Source organism: Myotis myotis, unplaced genomic scaffold, assembly GCF_014108235.1.
Source record: "Myotis myotis isolate mMyoMyo1 unplaced genomic scaffold, mMyoMyo1.p scaffold_m19_p_5, whole genome shotgun sequence".
Taxonomy (NCBI): Eukaryota; Metazoa; Chordata; class Mammalia; order Chiroptera; family Vespertilionidae; genus Myotis; species Myotis myotis.
Genome location: NW_023416357.1, coordinates 57,795,863 through 57,818,933, shown reverse-complemented (window position 1 = coordinate 57,818,933; position 23,071 = coordinate 57,795,863). Strand labels below are relative to the sequence as shown.

Genomic DNA, 23,071 nt, shown 5'->3' with positions numbered 1-23,071 from the left:
TTCCTTAGGTGTGACAGGATGGCTCCCTTAGGTATGACAGGATGGCTGGAGTGGGCTAGAGTTAGATGTTTTTCTTCCTCCACGGGGAAGGCTGGAACCAGCTGGGTTTGATGTTTCCCTCCATCACCGGGAAGGCTGGGACCAGCTGGACTGGATATTTCCCTTCCCCATTGGCTTTAGACTCTGATGAAGCCTGGGCAGTTTAGGCGCTGGTTAAATAGTTTCTCCTGAGGGCAGGCTTATTAAGAACAGAATGTTCCGGCGTATATAAAAATGGCTCTCTCCCTCCCTCGGTGCCAGAAGCACAGGGGAGTTTTTCTCTCACACACTGAGAATCTGGTAGCACTCTAGGAGATGAAACTCACAAAAGTGTGGGGACTCTGATGATTGTGTCCCGCTGGACTCTACTCACAGACTTGTGGACACTCAGCCTCCAGCAACTTATCAATTACAATTCAGATGTCCCTACCCTGGCACTGGCCGCGGGTGACTCTTCCTTAAGGCTTTCTGTTCTGGTAAGTTGTGATTTATTTTATTTGTCTGTCAGACTCTGCCGTGTGAGGGCCAACGGTTTGCCTGTGACTTCACTCCTCTTACAGATCTAAGAGTGGTTGTTTTTTTTGCTTGATCAGTTAATGGTAGGACAGAGTGGCACTTCCAAGCTTTTTGTTATTTCTTTAATAGTTTAAACACATTGCAGTTACCTAATGCTATTCAACAGTACTAAACCCTTAGATGCACAAGCAAGTGACACGTCCCATAGATTTACTGTACAATGTGAAATTTAGCATTAATAGAGTGTGAATTTGAAAGGGTATGTTCAGGTTTGCTTTAAACTGATCCTTGAAGAAAGTGAAACACTTTCCCCAGATCTGTGTGACTTAAGGTTAAAACTTTGGTAAATTAAATTCTCACCATTGCCTTGTGTTTCCAAGTTACGGTAGTGATAAATAGATGCTTGAAATTGTTTCAAAACCTGTATGATACACATGACAATTAAGTCAAACAAACGTGTACTTTATGGGCAAAATGATTCCCCATTTATATAGTAGGTGACCATGAGCAAGAGATTTAATCACTCTAACATTTGGTTTTTCCCCTTTCAAAATGGAGTTACATAAATTACAGTATTTTGAAATGATTAAATTTTTTATAATTTAAAAGTGCCAAGTACTTAATAGATATCATTTTATTGTCTTATATTTATGTAGTTCTTCCCAAAATTTCCTGCTTATCAGAATACTTGTTAAAATGTAGATTCTGAGATCCTAAGAGGTGCTAAATCAGAATCTTCAGTAAATGTCGGAGACCCAGCATACATGTGTTCCTTGTAAAAGTCATTGAAGAAATATGTTATATTAGGTTTCAGCTGAGCACAATTTGACATTTCCAATATGAGGTAGATTATGTTAGCAATGGAAAAGCTCACCCCAAACTAGATTTGGTTAAAGCTTTGGGATTTATTTTTTTATATATGTTGATTTTTCACAGGAGTGTTCCTATAGTTTTAGTTTCCTTAATTGAATTTTGTCTAAAGAAGACTTAAAAGTTTAGGGCCATATGGTTATTTTATGGAATAAAATATGAGACATGGTTATACTAAAGTGTCTTCTGTGGAAAGCATTGCTCACCTACATTCTTCTTATTGCAAAATGTGAATCAATGATTGACAGATATTTAAGCAATAATAATTCATGAAACTGGATTGTTTTAAAAATATTTGTAATTTTAGTCTGATATTTCAGCTGAAGGAAGTGCTGTCACTTGCATGCACGAGTTCTCTCTCTCTCTCTCTCTCTCTCTCTCTCTCTCTCTCTCTCTCTCTCTCTCTCTCTCTCTCTCTCTCTCTTTCTCTCTCTCCTCTCATATTTAACCCCAGCTCTGAAACATGCAAATTATGTAACCATGGACCAATTGTTTAACCTCTTGGAGCATAAAATTTAATAGGTCAGAAATAAAAATCATAATAATTGCATTAAAGATCAGCTTCCATTCTCACGTACCTGGTATATCATAGATGTAGTTCTTGCTCATAGATTTCAAACAAATCCAAGTGCATGAGGGTAGTTTTTGCATAAAATCCTACTGCAGTTCAGTGGAGGGAAATTTAAAATTCATGGCTTTAAACCTTGTGCATAGTTCTATACACAGAATACCCTCTTCAGGATCTGTAAGGACTTTAAACTCTGATTAGATTATAAGACATTACAACTTTTGCTGTCTTTTTCATGCAAGCTATTGAACAGCTTTCTTCACAAATTTTGTCTATCCCATATCTACAAAAGATCCATAATAGGAGTTAAAAAATAACAAAGTAAAATTTAAAACAAAATTATCTATATTATAAAAGGCCTGTGGTCCTGACACGATAAAAACCAAAGACAGTTGTGGGTGGACGGGGCTGTGAGCACTGTGAGGTGCACGAAGATGGGTGGGGCTGCGAGCTAGGTGAGGGTGGGTGGACCGCATGATTTTGCATGCTGGGCATCTAGTATAAAGATAAAGGAAAAGGTAAATCTGAAAATTCTATTGTTAAAAAAAAAAGAAAAAAGAGGGAGGGGGGGCTACCTGCCAAGGAAGTTGACTTAAAGTAAGTAAATTCAAAGATGGTAAGCAGATTCAAGATAGGAAAAGTTGCCTTAAGCAACTGAAATAGCAAAGACTACTCTTGTGTTTGTTATAAAGCAGAACATTGAATCAGTATTGTGATATAAATATATAAATTATTGTAAACATTCAGATAATACATAAATGTGAAGAATATTGTAAATATTAAAGCTATTTTTAAAAGAAATAAGTTATATAGAACTAATGACTATTAACTATTAAACACCATAAAGTTGAATATATATTTAATTTTAATATGCATGTATATGTGTGTATATATATGTTTTTCTAGAGCTCTTCTTTAACACAATAAAATGTAAAATGCAGAATTGGAATAAAAGTCCATCTTGGCATGTGATTACATTACTTCAACCCATTGCATTTCACATATGGTCAAAACTCTTATGTAGAAATTTTATACCATTTATTAGATGCAACATACTTAAATTTTCTTGAACAATTACTTTTTTTTCACTTAGGTTAAGTTTAACTTTCCCTTTTAGAAAAAATGGAGCAATGATAATGCCTTTGATGGGCATCATGCACAGTCATCTTGTCATTTATGATGAAGACACTCATAATTGTCAGTATAAATGTTATTTGGGTTTCAATTTAAATAAATATTGTAGATGAATTCAATAAATTGAATAGCAGAAAGCTAGCCACAGTACAAAATAGCATAGGTTGTGTTATGATGTATATATAAAACTTGTGTGTGCAGTTGTATTGAAAGAAGAAATGCAGGAAAGAGATCACCTGAATGTACCTTGTCTACTCTGGTGGTGGGATTTCAGGAGATCTTTCCTTGCGCAAGTACAGTGGGGCCTTGACTTATGAGTTTAATTTGTTCCGAGACCGAGCTCGTTAAGGAGCTCCTTAAGGAGCTCGTTAACTCAAATTACTCTATCAACTCAATGCAAAAAATCGGTGGAGATACAGCTGGTATCTAAAAAAACTCGTTAGTCGGGACACTCATAAGTCAAGGCCCCACTGTATTTTAAATGTATAAAATCACATACAAAATCACACTTGTAATTTGAAGAATTAGAAAAATAATAAAAGGAAAGAAAAAAGAAACACAAAACAGTGAAATAAATGTATGGGGGAAAAAATAGCAGCTCTATTCTAAAAATCATGTACTAAAAGATGCCAAAAAATGTTCAGTACTTTAGAAGTATATATATATTTTTCAATAGTTTAATACATATTTATTTTAAAAGACATGTCAATAGGCTTTTTTTCCCCATTATATATTTATACCTGTACCAAAATAGTGTGAGTTGCTTTATTTCTCTAACCTAGGTAATTTTAGGTTATTTAGACTCTGCTATTTGGTTAAATGAAACTTCTTTTTTTTCTTAAAACAGACCAACTATAACATTTTGGAGTAACAATAAACAATGACCTTTGGCATAATGTACAAGTATTCTTATATCAAAACAAATGAACAAAATAGATTTGAACAAATGTATAATATAGGTGAATCTTAGCAATTGTAAATGAACAAAAACCTATTACATGAATTATTCTGCATTTTTTAAAAGTTAAAAACAATAGTACTTGTATACTTAAGAGATGCATCTATATTAATAAAAGCGTAATAAGCTAATTAGACTGGATGTCCTTTCTGACGTCCTTCCGGATGAAGCCAGGGCTGTGAGGGAAGCCCAGGTCCCGGGTGCCAGAGGGAAGCTGGTGCCAGCAGCTGGGGGAAGGAAGGCCTACTCTTGCACAAATTTCATGCATCGGGTCTGGTTTTAATATACAGGCAAACTGAATACAGGACTTCTGACAAGGGTTTCTTTGTGTAGAGCAAAGGAGGGGTATGTGATGGAGTGGAGGCACTAGCCACCAGATTTTGGATATGGGTTATTTTTAGACTGTAGGTTTGGTTTTGTATTATTAATTTTCATAATTAAATGTGTTAAATAACTCACTAAATAAAAGTGTCTCATTAATGGAAAAATAATAAGCATGAAATAAGAACCAAGGATTGTAATTAATAGGAATCCCAAAGAGAATAATTATATTTTATTAACTTATATTTTAATGACTACTATTGAGTTTGAGATCTTTTCAAATATTATTTGGTCCCTTTCATTCTCTCTTTTTCCTCTTTTCTATTGTTCTATATTACTATTTTTATTTTTAATAATAACAAATTCTGTTTTTTTATGAAGGGGCATTTTCTATTAACATTAAAATACAAACCTCTTTTTTTTTATTCTGGCAAGCTTTACAAGCGTCATGTACACTGTTGTAATTTATTTTAAAATTACTGACATGAACATGCTAGTTTTCTCTACTAGGAACACTTATCTATTATATACATTTAGAGGTGAGACAGTTTTTAAATCCTCTAAAAGTTAAATAATTATATTTTTTAATATAAAAATATTTAGATGCTTGCTCCAATTTGTCTTTTATTCTGTTTTGTGCATGTAGGTTACATATTTTGCCTTATTTTAAAAGTTTTTCCTGCATCCTCAAAAGTTTTGGAAAGTTCTAGAACATTTTATATATCTATCTAACTTGCCATATCAGTGAATTAAATTCATTTAACTGCATTAGCAAATATCAACAATGAATGTTGCATTTGAAGTAACTAAAACTATTTATATCACAGTGTTGTGTTTTTAATTTGTAACATAAGCAGTCATATATGTACCCATAGATTGAAATCTACAGAGAAAATAAGGACATTTACTGAAATTAGAATATTTATCAAAAACAAATTGCATTTTTTATGTGTTCACTGAGCTTAAATGTTAATGAAATTCTCCCTTTCAAATTATACCCACAAGGCAAATATTAGATAAGAGCATGTTATCATGGATAAAAAATTATTGAATTGCTAGTTTTACACTTAATAATCTGGAACAGAGATGTAGGTCAATGGGGGAAAAGGGTATTTAGACATTACTGTTGCTTAGATAAAGTGATAGTCCATTCAGAGAGTTAATCAACCTTGGGCACACTTGGAAAAAGCTGATTTCTTTTTATTCCAAATGCCAACCGAGCTATAAATGGTGACATTTTGAATATTAAAAAAATGGGGAAAAATGGATTTTTTTTTTTTTAAAAAAAAGCATATCAAAATGTATATCCTTCTGTTGCTCAGAACAAGCTCTCAGGATCTGACTTTTCTTATATTTTCAAGTGTTGTGGTTTAGCTTCATTCAACTTTTCTAAGCAGATTTTAGTAGAATTAATCATATCTTGGCACAACAGTGCTTGTTATAAAGCCTCAGTAAAATGGAAGCCTCCCCTACCACCAACCACCATCTGTTCTCCCAAAATCACTCCCTGCAAGTTTCTAATGGCAGTAATGCAAGATTCTGGTCTAGGTGAATGTGCTTCCTTGAGAGAGACAGGTTTAGACAGTGATGTTGGATATGTGATAATTTGCAATATGTTCTTCATTTTTAAAAAATTCATATAAATGAAGATGAAGGAAATTACTAAAATTTGAATCATCTAACAAAGAAAGCATAAAGATGACAATAGAGAATTACCAAAGTGGATGTTGTGATTATCTCATGTTTAACTCCTGTAACTTATACTACTTTTATTCATAGCCAGATATAAAGTATATGGGTTTTATTAAAATTAAAATAAAATTTGCCCTGAGTCATATTTATTGTAATTTATTTTGAGGACATACCAATATCATTTAAAGCTATAGCTGTTCTCTTAAAATATAGGGTTTGGTTTACAGTTATCATATGGAAAAATAATGCAAGAATAAACTCTGTTCCATGTACTCAAACTATAAACCTACTTTTGCTCACACCTGTATATGCATTGGAACATAATTATTATTTAAATCCAAGTAACTTAAATAGGACGCTCTTCTAGAGATAATAAATTATAATGATAGTTTAAAAAGACTTATGGAATGACAGAAGAAATTATAGGTAGCTACATAGATAAATTTCAGACTAAAATATTAAAATATAAGTATTCATTTATGCTGATAACCCTTTGGCTTACCAAGTGACATTGTGATCTATATTTGATTCTCTGAAACAGATGGAATCTCAAAAGTTTCTCTGTTGCATTCAGCCATCTGACATCATCATGACCCATTTTATTGGCAACATCATTGTTATCTCATTATACATATCCCTATTACTTAAGTAGAATCTCATATAATTTGTAATTAAATGTTATGTGTTGTTCATGGTCCAACCAAGAAAACAGAAATTTAAATAAGTATTTAAATTGAACAAATTTAGTTTAGGGCATTGATTGCACAGGTAATAGGGTTAGTAGGGCATTGATTGCACAGGTAATAGGGTTGCTGAGATGTCCAACAATGGACTCTGATCCAACCCCAGAAAACACTAGTAGGAAGCAGCAGAAAGCTGCTGCAGGAACAAAGCGAGACAGCAATATTACTGAAGCTCAGGTCTGGAATCAACTGGTGGAAGCTAAAAAGGCAATAGTCTGTCAGACTAGAGATAGTCATAATGGAGATAGCACTGCAAGTAGAAAGAGGAGACACTGTAGCTTCTCCTTCTGTCTTCTGATTTCCTTCCAGTGTTCCCATTGCCAGGAAAGCTTGAAGCCACCTGACCTGGGAGCCTAGCAAATGATGCCTCAGTCACATGCTGGAGCCTCAGGCACTTCCTTATGCAACTTCCTTATGCCGTCTCAACAGGCTTGAGTTTAATATTTTCTTAATATTTCCATTTTATAAAAGATTTCTGCTGAACACACACAATATTATGTCCTGGTATATCAGATAACATCAAGTAATTCGGATAAGCATTCAGTTAATAGCATTTAGATATCCCTCGGTCAGGCATGACTCTTATACTAGAACTGATGAGCTTGAAGGTACTGGTTAGCAACTGAAGTCGTGGCTTTATCTTAAGACCCTAGGGATCTTTGAAATAATTCTCTTTTGGAATTTGAAAATGTGTTGATTTATCAAAGTCCTTTTAAGCACCATTAGATGCACTGGTTCCTACAACCTGAGTGTCCTGAAATTTTGTATGGTAGCTTGGAAATTACCCCAAAGCCTTTCATTCTCTATTCTGGGCCTCTCTCATCACTGGCAACATATTTTGGGTTCCCTGGAATATGGGTCAGAGCAAAATGTATAAATCCAAAGAGATTCAAAAGTCAATTCAAAAACTGTCCTTTATTATGTTTGTTTGTTTGTTTATTTTCATTGAAGTTTTTGGGGTGAAACATTGGTTAATAAAATTATATAGGTTTCTAGTATATAATTCTAGAGGTCCAGTGCACAAAATTCATGCACAGGTGGGGTCCCTATGCCTGGCCAGCAATCAGGGCCAATCAGGTTCCCTCCTCCATCCCTCACCATCCGCGTACCACCACTATGTGGTTCCCCACCTCTCCCCCTCCTCCTTCCCTCACTGCCAGAGTCTGCTGCCACCCACCTCGAGTTCCCCATCCCAGCCTGGGGCCTGGCCCCGATTGGCAATTGGGACCTGCCAGCTGGGGGGAGGGACCAGAAGGTTGGCCTGGCAGGCCCCAATCACCTCTTCTGGTAAGAGGGAGGGGCCAACCACCACCGCAGGGAGGGAGTCGGCCCTCAGCACCCCTGGGAAAAGGCCACATCTGCCACCACCCAACCCTAGTTCCCTGTCCCAGCCCAGGAGCCCAACCCTGATCAGATGATCGGGGCCTGCCAGCCGGGGGGAGGAACTGGGAGGTTGGTCAGCAGGCCCCATCCGCAATCAGGGCCTGTGGGCTGGGGGCAGCTCCTGCATTGAGTGTTTGCCCCCTGTGGTCAGTGCGCATCATAGCAACCAGTCATTACTTAGGCTTTTATATATATAAATACATTCTGTATATTGTATTGTGTTTACCACCCCAAGTCAAGTCTTCTTCCATGATCATTTATCACTCTCTACCCTCTTCTACCTTCCCTCACCCCCTTCTCCTCTGGAAATCATCATACTGCTGTCTGTGTCTATTATTTTTTTGCTATTTGTTTGTTTTTGCTTAATCCCTTCAACTTTTTCACCCAGACCTCAACTCCCCTCCCCCATAACAGCTGTCACTTTGTTCTCTAACTAGAAGCATGTTTCTGTTTTGTTTGTTAGTTTATTTTGTTCATTGGAGTCCACATATGAGTAAAATCATATGGTACTTGTTTTTTCCCGACTTGCTTGTTTCACTAGCATAATGCTCTCCAGGTCCATCCATGCTGTTGCAAAGGGTAAGATTTCCTTCTATTTTACAGCTGAGTAGTATTCCATTGTGTAAATATACCACAGCTTTTTTTTATGCACTCATTCACTGATGAAAATTTGGGCTGCTTCCATATCTTAGCTATTATAAATAATGCTACAATGAACATAAGGGTGCATATACAGGGTATCCCCAAAATGTACAGCTGATAGTTCAATTTTGAAAATCAAATGTATTTTAATAAACACTGTCCTTATACTTATTCAAAGTGTGTGTATATAATTTGGGGGGGGCACCCCATATTCATTTGAATTAGTTTTTTGGGTTTCTATGGATGTCGTCCAATAAGTGGAATTGCTGGCTTAAATGCCGGTTTCATTTTTAATTTTTTGAGGAAATTCAGTACTCTTTCCACAGTGGCTGCTCCAATCTGGATTCTCACCAACAGTGCACAAGGGTTCCTTTTTCACCACATCCTCACCAACACTATTGTTTGTTGATTTACTGATGATAGCCATTCTGACAGGTGTGAGGTAATTTCTCACTGTGGTTTTAATTTGCATCTTTCTGATGATTCGTGACATTTTGCATCTTTTCATATGTCTATTGGTCATTTGTATGTACTCTTTGGAGAAGTATGTATTCAGGTCCTTCCCTCCCTTTTTTTAAAAATTGGATTTTTTTTTTGGTGTTGAGTTGTATAAGATCTTTATAAATTTTGGAAATTGATTCCTTATCAGATGTATCATTGGTGAATATATTTTCCCATTTAGTGGGTTATCTTTTCATTTTGTTGATGGTTTCCTTAGCTGTGCAAAAACTTTAGTTTGATGTAGTCCAATTTGCTTATTTTTTCTTTTGTTTCCCTTGCCCAAGGTGAAATATCAGGAAACATATTCCTATTGGAAATGTCTGACATTTTACTGCCTGTGTTTTCTTCTAGGAGTTTTATGGTTTTGAGTTTAACATTTAAGTCTTTAATCCAATTTGAGTGTATTTTGTATATAGTGTAAGTTGCTGGTCTAGTCCCATTTTATTTTGCATATATCTGTCCTGTTTTCCTAACACAATTTATTGAATGGACTATCTTTACCTCATTGTATGTTTTTGCCTCCTTTGTCAAATATTAATTGACCATAAAGGTGGGTTCATTTCTGGGCTCTCTGTTCTGTTCCATTGATCTACATGTCTATTTTTATTCCAGTAGCATGCTGTTTTGATTGGTATAGCTTGATATTAAATAGTGTGATTCCTCCAAATTTGTTCTTTCTCCAGATTGCTGTGGCTATTTGGGGTATTTTGTGGTTGCCTTAAATTTTGGCAATATTTTTTTTAGTTCTGTGAAACAGGCCATTGATATCTTGCTAGGAATTGCATTGAAACAATAGGTAGCTTCAGGAAGTATGGACACTTTAATGATGTTCCTTTTCCTGAACACAGTATATGCCTCCACTTATTTGTATCTTCTTCAATTTCTTTCTTCAGTGTTTTATAATTTTCCGAGTACAGGTCTTTTATATTTTAGTTTGGCTTTATAGGTGAATTTTATAAAACATTCAAAGAAGAACTAACATTTATTCTTCTCAAACTATTCCAAAAAAAATTCAAGAGGAGGCAAGATTCCCAATCACATTTTACTAGGCCAATATTATTCTAATTCCAAAACCAGATGAAGACAGGACAAAGAAAGAAAATTATAGGCCAATATTCCTGATGAACACAAATGCTAAAATCCTCAACAAAATGTTAGCAAACTTGATCCAGCAATACATTAAAAAGGTCATACCAGTACACTATGATCAAGTGAGATTTATCTGGGGAAACAAGGTTGGTACAATATATTCAACTCAATAAATGTAATACACCACATCAAATGAAGACTAAAATCACATATCAAAACAATAGATACATAAAAAGCATTTGAAATTTAGCACCCATTTATGATAAAAACTCTTAGCAAAGGGAGAATAGAGGGAACACAGATCAATGTAATAAAGGCCATATATGACAAATCCATAGCCACCATCATACTCAGTGGGCAAACACTACAAGAATTTTCTTTAAGATCAGTATCAAGACAGAGATGTCTGCTTTCACCACTCTTAACATAGTACTGGAAGTGCTAGCCACAGCAATCAGACAAGAAGAAGAAATAAAAGGCATACAAATTGGGAAGGAGGAAGTAAAAATGTCATCATTTGCAGATGACATGATACCGTATATGGAGAACCCTAAAGATTACACACACACACAATGCTAGGTCTGATAAATGAATTCAGTGAAGTAGCAGGGTATAAAATAGATATCCATAATTCAGGTGCATTTTTAATCACCAATAATGAACTATCAGCAAAGGAAACTAAGAAAAAAATCCCATTCATAGATGAAGAAGTCAAAACAAGACAGCTACATGTTTTAGCCTCAACTGTCATAAAAAGGAGATGGGCCACACTACTAGAGGGTTTAAGAAGAAACCTTTACCCCCATAGTCATATTATTACTATAAAGTGGTATGAGTTGCAGTAGACTGCCCTTTAGGTAAAATAATTGAGATGTTTATACTATTGAAATTCATATTCCTGTCTTGAGAATAATAACTTGATTAGACCAGTTTGCTCATTTCCCAGACACTTAAATATAGAAAAACTCATAAACCATATTGACTTACTAAATACACATTAATTTTTTTCCAATTAGATACTTAGGAGTGTTTTTCAAAGCATGCATGCATCATTTAAAACAAAACCTCACTATTCATTCATAAAAGCTATCAAATTTGCTGCCAGACTTTGCTTTGAATAGGTCCTTTACTCTTTTGGCTGGCAAACCAAAAGTGGTGCAGAATTTTTTAATAAAGCAAATGCAGAGAGAATTGGATGCTTATTCATTATTCATAAAATAACCAAGCAAAACAAGTTGGATATGCAGGAATACATTGCAGAGCCAATTCACAGTCAAGCAGAACTTAGAAAAAGCAGCCAGATATGGCAGAGCTCCCACTGAGGTGGTCCTCTTTTAAGCAATGCTCAGAGCGTGTGAATAGAGTCCATTATTTCTTCGTATTTTAATTCAGTAGAAACAGAACAAAACACTTTCCAATTCCATCAGTAAATTAGGCAGAGCTGAACTGAATGGATTTATGCAGGCAAAAATATGACTGCAAGCTAATGGAATCTTTGAGAGAGGGCGATAGAAAGCAAGAAGGCCAATTCTTTTTAATCTTATTTTGTTTTAATATCCCATTTGATTAAAATAAATTTCAAAGTATCCAAGAGAAATAAATTAGACATCATAAAATCAATTTGAAATTTGGCAGAAGCCTGCAAGGCAAAGGCTCAAACTGTAAAGCCATCCAGGAACAACTTAGGTTTATACAATCATTTAGATTTTCTAAATTCTAGCTCCTAATATATTGTATAGCTAATTTTGTATGTCTAAACTGTGTCACAAATATTTTCATTTTCCAAATTTTATTTTACTTCACAGTTATTGAAAAATTTTGTTAAAAAATGAAGTTTCTTACCAAACAATGTGTGTGTGTGTGTGTGTGTGTGTGTGTGTGTGTGTGGTTTTTGTTTGTAACTTTTGAGGGTTTCTCTGTCTAAGCATAATTGAAATTTTAAATTGTTTTCTTTCCAAAGTTAACATTAGCAGATGTGTATATTTTTTAAAATTTGGTATCAATGTCATATAAGTACAACCCTAATTTTTTTTCTTTAATATAATTTGAAAGATCCAGATCTCATTTATCAACTATGATATGCAGAACAAGGGAATCTTCCAACTAACTCTGTGTGGCTCACAGCCCTGAGCATGGGTCCTGGTCAATGGCCCAAAGGTTCATTTCCTTCTCACTCAGTGGTTGCTTTCTTGCAAAAAGTTTGAGTGTTTGCCATAGTCTCATGGTTCAGAAGAACATCATCACAAAAATCAAACATAGAACCAGGAAAGCGTATATTAGCTTCATCGTATTGCATTATTGGCATACTGGTAAATAATAATGCCAATGCCTGAATAATTTTTGGCACCACAATCAAGAGAATGATTTAAAATAGTATCCTGGCAAAGTCAGTAGAAAACTATTGAGTTTAGAATCAGTTTTACACATTCAGTTTATTTGCTTCTAACTTTGTCCTTGAAAGGATAACATGTAAACATATAGTAAAGTGCTTCATGTGCCAAAAAGAGAGAGAAGCCTAATTTATAGAGAATGACTAAAAAAAGACAATATTTTACAGAGAGTAGTCAGGGAACACCTCGCTAAGAACATGCATCTGAGCAGAGAGCTGTTGAACCATGAAGCCCGCAGGAAGTCTTGTATATGGAAGGATGCTAGAAAAAGCAAGAGAACGTTCAAGGACTGTGACATGTAACTCTTGGTAAAATCACAGGACTTTCAGCAGGTAGTTAGTCCTGAAGGTGGACACATGATAAGGAGAATGGTATAAGATTTGATTAAAGGTAAACAGTGTGTAATAAATTTATATTAATATTATATAATATTTATATTAATAAATATTTCTTCCTAGCAGCATTATCTCAATTTTAGTTAAAAGCTCACAACATGGGATAAATATAAGTGCTAGAAAAGTCTAACTTTGAATGTCAGGATATGTTTCCTTATATAAATTATACATATATTTCCTGATTTGAATTGAAAAATATTTAGAAGTATAGATGATATTTTCCATCTCTGTTTCTATATTTTAAAAAGTATGAATCCAACAATGTCCTTTTATTTTTCTTGTAACCTTTTCTTATTAAGTATCCAACATAAGTCAGGATCTTTGGGCATTCTTTAATAAATTATCATGTGATTTAGAACAGATTATACATTTCTGTAACTTCTTTAGATTACAAACATATTTGCAATATTTATGTCATTATGATAAAATTTGTTTCAGTAATAGCATTATTAAAGGAAATAAATATTTGAAAATTTCTTTAAGGCCTTATTTCTTATTTTTCCTTTTAATTATACTAATTGATATTTGGATTTTTAATTTTCTTAAAATAATTCCAAAGTTACAGGTTAGTTATAAAAATAATAAAAAGAGCTCACATTGACTCATTACCTAGCTTACCTAAATGTTAACATTTTACTATATTTTCTCCATCGTATTCTCCCTGTGTATGTATGTGTGTGTTTATAACATTGTGAACCGTTTAGAAGTGAGTGACAGACATAATACTCTTTTACCCTTAAATATTTCAGTGCATATTTCCTTATAAAAAGGATACTTCATGCATAACACAATATAGTTATTAGTTGCACACAACAATCAATTAATTGTTTAGAGAACAGGAAAGTTATTTATTAAAATGTCCCCTAACTAGGGTTACTCTGGTGTTTCCTCATTATTCGATTCATGTGATACAGTTTTTTACAGGGATATCAGAAAAGTGATGCTATGTTTCAGCAAGTATCAGAAGACACAATTTTGAATTGTTCCATTGTAGTGATGTTAATTTTAATCACTTGCTTAAGGTTATGAGGCCACATTTTTCTAACTGTAGTTTATTATTTTTTCCTTTGGATTAAAGGGCAGACATTTTGAAACTGTATATATGTACTGTTTCTCATCAAATATTTACCCTTTTATTTTAGCATTTATTGATGATATTTACCTGAACTAAGTATTAGCTGTAAGGTTACAAAACAGTAATTTTAAAAAAATACTCAAATTCTGTGTTTATTAGTTAGCATCCTATTATAAAGAAGAGTTTTTGTTCCCTCCTGTAAATTAATTAATATTATAGATTCAAGAATTCCTATTAAATTCAATAGGTTATTATTATTTATTTCAATGCTATCTAAAATCATCACAGATTCGATCAGTGTAAGCTCCTTTGACCTACCTTCTGTATCCTTCTGACATAGCCTTATCATTCTTTTTTGCTGGATACAAAGCACCTTTTATTTATTTACTAGAGGCCAGGTGCACAAAATTGGTGCGCAGGTAGGGTCTCTAGTCCTGGCCGGTGATAAGGGCTGATCTGTGGGACAACTGGTGGGGTGATCAAGGGGCCCCCACTGGCACCCACCTTGGCCAGCCTGGCGCCTCCCATTCACTGACCCCACCCATTCAGTCAATTTGCATATTAGGCTTTTATTATATAGGATTTTTCAATTACATATCATTCTTTGAGCATTTCCTTATGATTTAGAATATTACCTATATTTTCTTAGTGATGGCACAAGATATTGCAGCCTTGTCCATATTTTCTGTCTCATTCCTGGGAAGTATCTTTCCTAAAGGTGATGTATCCTTTTAGTGGAGAATGCTAATAAAAACCAGGATATCAGCCTTTGTTATACTCATGGCTACTAAGGTTCCATCGCTTCTAAATCTTCTCATTGGACAGAGCTAGGGGGAAAACTATATATGTATGTGTGTATATGTACACATATGATTATCTATACCTGCGTATCTATCTGCCTACCTACCTATATGACAAATCATGAGTTCTCAGTGGTATCTCTAAATTCAGTTCAACACCAAGAGTTCTTTCTGTGTTGTTGTTGTTTTTCCCCACTTTTACATATATGTAACTTTTTCACTGACTGGGAGAAACCTGGCCTTCATTATACTCACAATACATTAAAGACACAAACAAGTAAACACAAACTACTGCAAACAAACTTTCCTAAGTAGAGCTCATTATTTTCTTACACCTTTCTTTTGTTTATGAATTTCATTAGGTGAATCTCTCTTTGAAATTTCAGAAAAATGTAAGTCTTATGCCCCTGTAACTTTAAAGAAAATTTAGATTTAATTTTATTTCATTGTGTAGGTAAGTTTATTAAACCAGCAGTACAGAAATATAACTCTGTTATTCTAAAGTCCCTCCGAATTTGTGTGAGTAGAAGTTGGTTCAAATAATCTACATTATTGACTGCACATAAGTACATCAAAGCCTTATTAAAATTTAGTTCTCTGCATCTGAACATATATTTCAGAATCCATGGCCCTTGGTGATTATAAGAGTACCTTGAAAAAAATAAAAAACCAGTGTGGCTTGGAGGATTTTAGAAGACTCAGCATTAAGAAAATTTAGAAGTCTCTAGGCATTTTTAAAATTCCTTTGATATCATAATGTTTAATGATACATTGTGGGAGTTAAGGCTATGTATATCCTCAATCCTAGCTCCCTAGTGGACATAATTAAGAGAGATTTCAGGGAGTGGGGGAGGCAAGATTTCACTTCTATTGAATTTATAATTTAACTGCCAATCTTAATCTTCTACCCAATACCATAAAATCTCATATCATTTAAAATAATGTGGGTAAATATTTTTGAGAAAATCAGCCTGCCACTATATCATACACCTTACTTTGGAAATGGTTATTGAGCTCTACATTTTCTACTAAGACTCCCTCTCCAAAGTTCAGAATTGATAAATCCCACAGTTGCCCATTACAATGTAATTAACATAAAAACGAGAGGCAAAATAAATAAAAAAAAAATGGGAACAGGTACACATGTTATTGCTGGGGAGTCTATTAATGAGTAAAAAGAAATCAGTTGAAATTGCTTATACCCACTATTTTGGGCTGAAAAGCAAAATTTTATGCTTGTATTCATTTTTATTGTTGCTGAAACCAAATATCATCAATTTAGTGGCTTAAAACAAAACAAATTTATTATGTTATATTTTTAGAGGTCAGAATCTAAAATGGGTTTCACTGCCTGAAAGCAAGATTTAAGCAGGACTGCATTCAGGCTCTACAGAAGAATCAATTTCCTTGCCTTTTCCAGATTTTAGAAACTGTCTGCATTCCTTGACTCATGGTCCCTTCATCTTCAAAGCTAGCCCCATAACATCTTCAAATGTCTCTCAACTCTCTCCTCAGCCTCTTTCTTCCACTTTGAAGAATACTTGTGATTATATTCAGTCCACCTGGATAATCTAGGATCATCCTCCCATTTTAAAGTCAACCAATTAGGCCCTAGCCGATTTGGCTCAATGGATGGAGCACAGGCCTGTGGAATGAAGGGTCCGAGGTTCAATTCTGGTCAAGGGCACATACCTTGGTCAGGGCATGTGCATGAGGAAAGCAATGGATGTGTCTCTCTCACATCAATATTTCTCTCTCTGTCTCTCCCTCTCCTTTATACTCTCTTAAAAAAAAAAAAAAAAAAAAGGAAAAATATCCTCAGGCAAGGATTAACAAAAAATAAGATAAAAATAAAGCCAACCAATTAGTAACTTTAATTCCATCTGTATCTTTAATCAGTGAAACAAGGTTATTTGGGGTCTCAACTCTTGGGATTTTTCTTTTAATGGGGTCCTATAGATTTCTATTCTGTTTTTACCATTGTGGGGAGAAAAGAGGTAGTGTTGATTTTTACTCCAATATGATTATTGTTATGTTTCCTGGAGGAAGCATTTCTTGGAATCAGCAGAGCTCTAAGAAAAGAAAAATGAAGTCAAAGTACTACACATAGGATATTCGATTTAATAATGAGAAATGAAATGTATCTTTCTACTGCTGCAGTGTCATCTGGACCTGTAGTCTGCCTGCAGATGAAAGAGCACTATATATTGTGCACTGTTTCAAAGTATATAAAATGTAAAGTGTTGTCTTCTAGCTGTCACAGTTATTGAAGCTTCAATAGGTCATTTCAGCATTTTGTCAGACCAGCTGCTTTGCATGAAGTTCATACTAATAAATCCAATGTGAGTGAGTCCTTTGCCTTACTCATTTTGTATAAGACAAGTCTTTCTATGAAATAAGTTCATTACTATAAGGTGCATATTACTGAGGCCCTGTGATTGCTCAGGTATATAAGTAAATATGTCTATTAACCAATTCATGTTTTATTTCTCCTTTCTACTATTTTAGATGAGGTTTGTGAGGAATGTTTTAATTTCATAATTTCACTATGTTCTCTCTTTCATATATCAAATTCTCAAGTTCAAAGATACTAAGTCATATAACTAAAGTCAAAGAATTAGTAAATGGAAGAAAACATTTTAACCCTCATTTTATAGTTCAAGTCTAGTTCTCTTTATGTGACAGAGTTGATAGAAGGAGACTAGATTAAACTATAACAATAATAAACTGCAATTTATTAACACACTATGGGCTAATGTAGTATTTTTTATTTTAATTGTACGCTTGGATAGTTATTCCCAAACTTTCAATATTTCTTAATATAAAATGAAATTCTAAGGTATAATATCACAAAAATATTTTATTCCATTTGAAAAAGTGTTTAGAATTTGTTTTCAGTTTCAAGAGCTTATATTATCACTAGAGGCCCGGTGCACAAAAATTTGTGCACTCGGGGAGGAGGGGGGTCCCTCTGTCTGGCCTGTGCCCTCTCGCAGTCTGGGACCCCTCGGGAGATAACCACCTGCTGGCTTAGGCCTGTTCCCGGGTGGCAGAGGGCAGGCCCAATCCCTAGGTGCAGCCCCTGGTCGGGCTCAGAGCAGGGCCGATTGGGGAGTTGGGGCGCCGCCCCGTCATGCACAGAGCAGGGCAGATTGGGAGGTTGTGATGCCACCCTCAGTCACGCTCAGGGTAGGGCTGATTGGGGGGTTGGAGCACCATCCCCTGTCACACTCAAGGCAGGGTCGATGGGGAGGTTATGGCTCTACCCCATCACACACAGAGCAGGGCCCGTGGGGGGAAGAGGGGGTTGGGGAGCTCCCGCCTATCAGGCACAGAGCAGGGCTGCTCAGGGGGTTGGGGTCCCGCCCCCTGTCACGCTGATCCCGGTGCTGGGAGGCATATTACCCTTTTACTATATAGGGTAGAGGCCTGGTGCATGGGTGGGGCCGGCTGGTTTGCCCTGAAGGGTGTCCTGGATCAGGGTGGGGGTCCCCACTGGGGTCCCTGGCCAGTCTGGCTGAGGGGCTGAGGGCTGTTTTCAGGCTGGGACTGACTGAAGCTCCCAACTGCTCCTTTTTTTCTTTTTTCTTTTTTTTTTATTCTGGGCCAGCTTTACCTTGAGGCTTGGCTCCAGCTCTTAGGCCTCCATGCGGCTGAAAGTAGGTTTCTGGCCTTTGCTTACAATGTTGCGAATCTGCTGGCTGAAGTCCGGAGGTATTTGTTACAACGTTTCTTAAACTGCCTGCTCAGAGGCCTGCAGCCACAGGCGGGGAACGTTGGTTTCCTCCAATGATCCTCCGTCACTGAGGCAAGCAAGCCTTGTGTTAGTTTCAAGCTGCCTGGCTGCCGGCCGCCATCTTGGCTGACAGTTAATTTGCATATCTCGCTGATTAGCCAATGAAAAGGGTAGCGGTTGTACGCCAATTACCATGTTTCTCTTTTATTAGTGTAGATATTTTTTGTTAAATATCCTGAGGGGGTTTATTCTTACCAATTAGCCGGCTTGAGCAAAAGGTGTGGTGTGTTAAATAAAAAGATTATTTTAATGAGATACAATAAAATGGAAATAAATAGTCATATCTGTTTACATAAAGCTCCAACATTGAAATATTTCTCCTGTGATATGACTTAAAATTGCGATTCTAATCAAGATGGTTTAAAATTGCACATATAATTTAGCTTGCATTTTTCATATAGAAAAATCAATTTGTAAAAGTGAAAAATTAAATGTGAATAAAATTAAATGAGATAAAAACACAAGCATCTATAAAATCAATTGATGTAGAGAATTAAATTTCTTTCCTTAAAATTCATATCAAATTTATACTCTGGATGAACACAAGTTATCCTATATTGAATTCTGGAACAGAAAGAAAGAAAAAGTGATGGAAAAACTGAGCAGTCAGAATAAAGTCTATGTTTAGTTAACAGTATGATACTAATGTTTAATTCTTAGTTTTGAAAAATATATCATGCATATATAAGATGTTAACATTAGAGGAACCTAATTAAATTTACTCTTGGGAAATCCAAAGTTCACTCAATTAAAAAATAATATTTTATCTAATTTATATATGCTCAGTACAAGTGTGCCAAATTAATTGCTTTTGTCTTAAGTCATCCAGATAATAACCATAATTTTCCATTTGTTTCCAATGAGAAATAGAGCTGAATATTGTGTAAAAGAGGAAAATGCTTGATTTATTAATATTGGGTGTATCTTATCAGAATATAAGTAAGATGGGAGGTTAGTAAATTTAGATAAATTAAAATAGTCACATATGTTGTGATATGTTGTATATGTACACTACTTATGGTGATGATATTGATTGTAAAATTATCAGCTCCTTCTGGTAAGGTCATCTAAGCAAACAGATGTCATAGAAAATGTCCATTACATGCAAATACTGAAAATATTCTCCATAGTTGTAAATTAAATGCATTCCTTATCTAAGTGTAAATACATTTTTCACTCTATAGGTGTATTACAATACTGAGTATATTTGATCTGTCAAAAAAGTGCTGCAAATTTAAAAAAGAAAAGAGATAATTTGGATATATTCAGTTTACAAAAAGAATATAGCCAAATACACATAACTCATTGTTGAACACCAAGAAGTTACAACTATTAAAGATATATAACTATTTTTATTAATATAATCTAAAAACTACAGTGAGATTATATTGATAAATTTCTAAGAATGGATCTTAGAACTATGTCAGAAATGTAATCTGAACTCACATGTTAAGCAAATGATTTTATGTTTTATGTATAGGTAAATGATGCTGGTAGTGCATGGTTTTGGAAAGCGTAAAAATTCTTAAAGAAATAGGGAAAAATTTTGTACTTTTGTAGAGTTCAAAATCAATTCTTTAGTTATGGGATTTAAATCCTTGGCTGCCTTATTAGAATCATTTAGAGTAAAAATACATTGTAAATGAAACCATCTTAATAAATATCTCACCATGCTCAGAGAAAGCCAGTATAGGAGCTATGATACTTCAGTGGAAATCAATAGAGATAATTGGTGGAGAAACACATATGCCTTCTTTAAGATCATGACAAAAACTTCAAAATTTAGTCATTGAAAGCTTTGCAAAAGGAAAAATAACACCCTTTTAGACGATGAAAACTTAAATGTGGTAGTCACATGTAACATGACAAGATAGGCACATGTAAGTATTTATATGTGCATTGAAACAAACCATTACAAAATGTGAACTATTTCAAATGTAAAGCACATGCCATGATAAAGCACTTTACCAGAGATGAGAACTACCTAATATCTTTCTGTCCTGTCAAAGAGATGTGGTAGGGAATGGGGATTGGGGTGGGGTTTGATGAGAAGACAGTTTGGAAGAAAAGCAATAAGAATAATCTTTTTCTGTTTCCTTCTTGACTATATATATATATATACCTTCATTCACAAAAGTCAATCCCTGTACTTTCCATTATTCTCAATTATGCAGTCTTCTTCCTTCCCACACTTCCTCTCATAAAATGTTTCAACTTAATATTAGCATAAACATCCCTCTTCAGCAATTCAAAAAAACAAACTTAATATCTGGCTTCATTACTACTTCCTGTAACCCTACTTAGAGAAAGACATATTTATATTTCTTTTTTTGAGACTGATCATTAAGGCCTAGAATTTCATATAATTAATATACTAAATGACAAAAAGTTTCTTTGAAATTTTACCACAGTATTCTAATAAATAAGCTATTGTCTTAGGTGGGTACTGTGAAACAAAGTAAACAATGGAATGCTGACTTTGCTGATTCCTTTTGAAAAATAAATTGTCAGCAAGTTTTCATGTTAAAAAAAATAAATATTATTTTAAAGAATAACAGTCTTTTCCCTTGGGACTAGATTCCACAAAGGATTCCTTCTTTCCTATCTCATAGTACAAACTTAATTACTTTTCATTTTTTCCTGAACTACCTCTTTAATTTAGCATATTATATGTGTGGGTAATTCTTAAATATTTTGCAGTCTATAACATACATACTGCATCCTCTTTGGTACATACTGTATATTTAATAAATGATCAAAAATTGTTGAGTATATATACATCTATAATAATAAAAGAGTAATATCCTAATTAGACCAGACAGCCGAACGACCTTCCTGACATCATTCCTGATGACCTTCTGGAACGACCAGGGGTTGTGGGTGGGGCCAGTGAGCCTGTGCCGCCAGGCCATCCATGGTGGTCCCAGTGGCCCCGTTTCCACAGAGGCAGCGGGAGAGGCCAGGGCACAAGATGGTCCAGTGCCACCCCTTCAGTGGAGGTGGCGGGAGAGGCGACATTGGGACCAGGCCTGGGCCTCCACCGGCCCAGTTCTGGCACTGCCCTTTCCGCAGAGGTTGTGGGAGAAGCCACGGTGCAGGCCTGGTCCCGGCCCCAGCGCTGCTCCCGGTGGTGCAGTCCCAGAGCCTCCACAGAAGCTGGATGGGTGCGACCTCCCACAGCCCCTCCCACAGCTGCCTGGCCCTAGGATTGTCCCCCCACACCAGTGGGCAGGCAGTGGGGCCAGAGCTAAAAAGCAGCAATCCCGGCTTCTGGTTGAGCAGCACTCCCTCCCACAGCCAGAAACCAGGCTCACTGTTGGCGTTGGCGAGCGCAGCGGAGGTGGTGTGGGCTTCTCCTGCCTCACGGCAGGTGGGCGGTAAGGAGCAAGGTGTCCCGGACTGAGAGGAATGTCTGAGTTCCAGCTTAGGCTCAATCCCCAGGAGGTCCTGGACTGCAAGAGGGCATAGCTTGGCCTGTGCCCTCCCCACCCAGTGCACGAATTTCATGCACCAGGCCTCTAGTTTAAATATAAATTCCAGTCATTTCAGTAGATTTTGTTATTTGTAAATTATAATCTCAGTCACTATATGTATAGTAAAAGTAATTCCCCTTTGTTTTACTCTTATATTACTTATAAAATATCAAGATAAATACTATATATTTAACAAAATACAGTTTTAATAATTATTTCCTGTTTTTCTCTTTTCTAGTGCACTTCTCAAAATGACTTAAGAAGTTAAAAAAAATCCAAATGCATTTTAATAAATATTTTCAATGACCCTTTATAAGTAAAAAACATTAAGTTAAGATAGTTTTCTTAAAAATAACCCTGATCATATTAGTCTTTTTCTAACCTCTAATGCTGTCAAAGTGGGTTAGCCTCAATTAACATTGCATTTTTTACTCAGAAATTATAAAATATTTCATCATCTTTAAATTTGTCTGTATACATAGACAGGAAAACAGGCAGCAATAATCATTAAACATGAAAAGTGGCACATTTCCCTGTAAATAGCAGAATGGCATAGGGCAGTGGTTGGCAAACTGTGGCTCGCGAGCCACATACCGCTCTTTGGCCCCTTGAGTGTGGCTCTTCCATAAAATACCGACTTCTGTGCATGGGCCACGAAGTTTCAATCGCACTGTACGTGCATGCCC

The 23,071-nt window shown here is 35.5% G+C and overlaps 1 pseudogene; it reads left to right on the top strand.

The window, feature by feature from the left end:
- Positions 1 to 6,925: 6,925 nt before the first annotated feature.
- The window catches only part of LOC118656037, a 46,455-nt pseudogene continuing 30,309 nt past the window's right edge, over positions 6,926 to 23,071 (top strand).